The following is a 4329-nucleotide window of genomic DNA, read 5'->3' as shown; positions in this document are numbered from 1 at the left end:
GGCTAAGTAATCAAAAATCATTTCAAAAAATAATAAAATAACTTAATTAGAAAACAATGAGGTTAGCTGCTTTCTTTTAATTTCAACTATGAGTAAAATACCAACTGTTGGCCTCTCACACGTTTTTGTGCAGCCTCGGGTCTAAGAATAGGTTTTCATATCTAAATGATTGAAAAAAATCAAAAGGTCATTATTTCATAAATATGGAAATTGTGAAATTCACATTTCAGTGTCCATAAATGAAGTTTTAATGGAACGTGGCCATGCTCATTCACGATCTACGGGTGTTTTCTTGCTATGCCTGTAAAGTTGTTTAGAGACTGTATGTCTAAAAGTATAAAAAAATCACTTCGAAGGCATTTTTGAGCTTGCCGGGTAGACGCTCACCCCGAGTTGGAAAAATTAATGGCAAAGAAGTTATTTTTGAAATTAAATGATAGCAGCTATGTCTAAGGAATATTGTGATTTGACCTCTTTATGAATCTTGTGATGGACAAGCACGTGCAAGTGGTGGCCAGCGGGCGACAGAGTAACACTGGCCTGGCGATAATAGTCGGAAAAGGTATCATCCTGGTGGAAGCCTTTGAGAGAGTATGAACAACAAAACCAGAATATAAAGCAGAGAAATCCCTGCTTCCATGTCTTCTCTCCACAGTGCATCTTATAAATAAAAAATAATATAAAAATTAGATCACGTACATCTTATTGAATCTTTTTATTAAAAAAAACTTTTGTAATAGAAATAATTTCTATTTTTAGAAATAATAGAAATAATTTAATTATTTTAAAATAGTTTAAATATTTAAAATAATTTTAGAAATAATTTTCTATTTTCTTTTTATTAAATAAACTTTTGTAATAGAAATTAAAAAATTATTCCCTGGTTATTTACTGTAAGTTTGCCAAATCCTGGCCTAAGATGTCCAGTTTGAAAGCAATCATGGACAGCTTGCTCTTTTTTTTTTCTCATGGACATGTCTTATGTGAGGTGACATGAAGCACTTTCCAGATCTTGCCTCATTTTTTTTGTTTTGTTTTTTTGCCTCATTTGCTTTTAAACACTTCATAATGCAGGTATTATCACCATTTGTTAGGTGACAAGACACTGACAGAAAACGTTGCCAACGTTAAAGGCTGTTTGACAACAAGCTCTGTGCCTCCAAAGCCAGCCGTCTTTCCAGTACACAACACCCTCCCGAGAGCTCTGAAGGGCACATTCTGAATTGTGTCCTCTTTGGACATCCATCCATTGGTCCTAATTTTCTTCCTTGAGGCCATTCATACAGAAACCCATAAATATCTGCAGGCTATAATTTTGTCTTCCTGGAGACTTTGACTCTGAGCTTGGCATTGACCCTTTTAGTTAAGTCTCTTTACCATCCATAGGGCTTCTATGAACAGGTTCCTGTTGGTCTGTAGTCCAAGACCTTACAGTGTGGCGCCTAAACAACCTGATACGGGGGGTCTAATGCCACCAACAGATCGCCTCTTGAGTTTTAGATGTTCTACATCTTTCTCATCTTGATAATGATCCGTTGACTTTTTGGACCTAAAGGCAGTCTTACTACTATTGAATTTTGGTCTAGGAGATGGAGTGTATCATTCCTATTGAGATTTTTTTGTTTTAAATCCAGTGTAGTTAACATGCAGTGTTATATTAGTTTCAGGTACACAATACAGTGATTCGGCAATTCCCTTTTTATTTTATTTTATTTATTTTTTTTTAATTTTTTTTTATTATTTATTTATGATAGTCATACAGAGAGAGAGAGAGAGGCAGAGACACAGGCAGAGGGAGAAACAGGCTCCATGCACCGGGAGCCTGACGTGGGATTCGATTCCGGGTCTCCAGGATCGCGCCCTGGGCCAAAGGCAGGCGCCAAACCGCTGCGCCACCCAGGGATCCCTTATTTTATTTTATTTTACTTATTTATTCATGAGAGACCCAGGTAGAGGAAGAAGCAGGCTCTCTGTGGGGAGCCTGATGTGGGACTCGATCCCAGGATCCCGCCCTGGGCCGAAGGCAGACGCTCAGCTGCTGAGCACCCACCCCCCTCCCCCGTGTCCCAGGGTAAGTGAACTTTTTTTTGGGGGGGGGGTAAGTGAACTCTTGATCCCCTTCACTTACCTCACCCATACCGCCCACGCCCCTCCCCTCTGGTAAACATGTTTGTTCTATTGAAGTATTTGAATTCTCAGTCTGCCAGCTGAGGGCACTGCCCTCCTCGTTGCCATCCACAAATATGATATGTATGTCTTCTGGTTTTCACCTGTGTCACTGGCAAAAAATGCAGTGGCTTTATCCTTCATTCCAGAAGGTGGCACTCATAGGCCACTCTGTCCTGTAGATCCTGTTGGGATGGCAGGCCCACTCAAGTGACAGTCTCAGTTGAGGTGGGGAAACCCAGGTGGACATCATTACTTTCAAAGTCCTCCCTCCGAACACCCACACAGACACCTTTAAAGAGAAAGTGAACTTGCTTCCAGCTCCTCCTCTTTTTGGCTGCTCTTGCATTCAGGAACCTTCTCTCCCCAGCTCTCTTGAATCCCAGACCGTCTACTTGCCTACTATTGGTTGTGAATTTCGACAAGTTACTTAGCATTTGTGCCTCTTTTCCCCACCTGTGGACCGGAGAAATTAATAGCACTCAGTAAATTAATGGATGATAATAATCATTCGACAAGTTACCCCTCGATAAAGAATTTTTCTTTTCATATTAGATTTTTACAGCCAGGGACGCCTGGGTGGCTCAGCAGTGGAGCGTCTACGTTCAGCCCAGGGCGTGATCCCGGGGTCCTGGGATGGAGTCCCGCATCGGGCTCCCTGCATGGAGCCTGCTGCTCCCTCTGCCTGTGTCCCTGCCTCTCTCTCATGAATAATTAAAATTGTAAAAAAAAAAAAAATTTACAGCCAATATAAAAAGGGTAATAAATCAGAGGAGCTACAGAATCAGAACTTCTTTCCTTAAAATTGTATTTTCTCCATTTATTCCCCTTAAGTTGTCCCTTTACCCCAAAAAAACATAGTTGTCCCTTCAATAAATAAATAAAATATTATAAAAAAAAGGGGGGGGAGGGAAATGAGCCAAGCCTATTTCCCTACCCTGTCCTTCATCTGTACATTCTGTTGTGGGTTCTTTGGTTTTGTTTTATAAAGATTTTATTTACTCATGAAAGACACACAGAGAGAGAGGCAGATACACACACACAGGCAGATGGAGAAGCAGGCTCCCTGCAAGGAGCCCGATGCGGGATGCGACCCTGGGTCTCCAGGACCACACTCCAGGCTGAAGGCAGCGCCAAACCGCTGAGCCACCGAGGCTGCCCCGTTTTTGTTTTCTTTTTTTAAGTAGGCTCCACACCCAGCATGGAGCCCAATGCAGGGCTTGAACTCACAACCCTGAGATCAAGACCTGAGCCAAGATCAAGATTTGGGAGGCTTAACCAACTTAGCCACCCCAGGCACCTGTGTGTTTTTTTTGTTTGTTTTTCTTTTTCTTTTTCTTTTTTTTTTTTTTGTTTGTTTGTTTGTTTTTCTTAAGATTTTAAGTTATCTGGGGATTCCTGGGTGGCTCAGCAGTTTGGTGCCTGCCTTCAGCCCAGGGCGTGATCTTGGAGTCACGGGATCGAGTCTCATGTCAGGGTCCCAGCAAGGAGCCTGCTTCTCCCTCTTCCTCTCTCTCTCATGAATAAATTTAAAAAAAAATCTTCGGGCAGCCCAGGTGGCTCAGCGGTTTAGCACCTGCCTTCATCCCAGGGCATGACCCTGGAGACCCTGGATCGAGTCCCAGGTCGGGCTCCCTGCATGGAGCCTGCTTCTCCCTCTGCCTGTCTCTGCCTCTCTGTGTGTATTCTCATGAATAAATAATAAAATCTTTTTTTAAAAAATCTTTTAAAAAATGATTTTAAGTAATCTTTACACCAGATTTGGGGCTCAAACCCACAACCCTGCGACTAAGAGTTGCTTGCTCCTCCAACTGAGCCAGCCGGGTACCCCAATCTGTAGAACCTTCAAGACAGAACACATCCTTGACAATCATTTTATCCTCAATCACACCAGGTTTGTATCTCACAACCCCCGTCTCCCTAGAACTGCTTCACCCAATTGTCACTTTGATGTATAAAACGTCCACTTGAGTCATTCCCATTCTTTTTTTCTTTTTGAGTCATTCCCATCGAAGCACAGGCCAACAGTAGGCCTAAGAAACACCAGGCTCTGTCCAAGGATACCTCAAATCTCTTAATAAGACTATCAGGAAGATCTTGAATATCCACACCACTCTGGAAGTCCCTATTCTTTTGACATAGACCCTCAGGATTTAAACAAAC

This window comes from Vulpes vulpes, chromosome 5, assembly GCF_048418805.1.
Source record: "Vulpes vulpes isolate BD-2025 chromosome 5, VulVul3, whole genome shotgun sequence".
In the NCBI taxonomy this organism is placed as follows: domain Eukaryota; kingdom Metazoa; phylum Chordata; class Mammalia; order Carnivora; family Canidae; genus Vulpes; species Vulpes vulpes.
The sequence above is the reverse complement of the archived record's forward strand: the minus strand, read 5'-3'. Positions refer to the sequence as shown.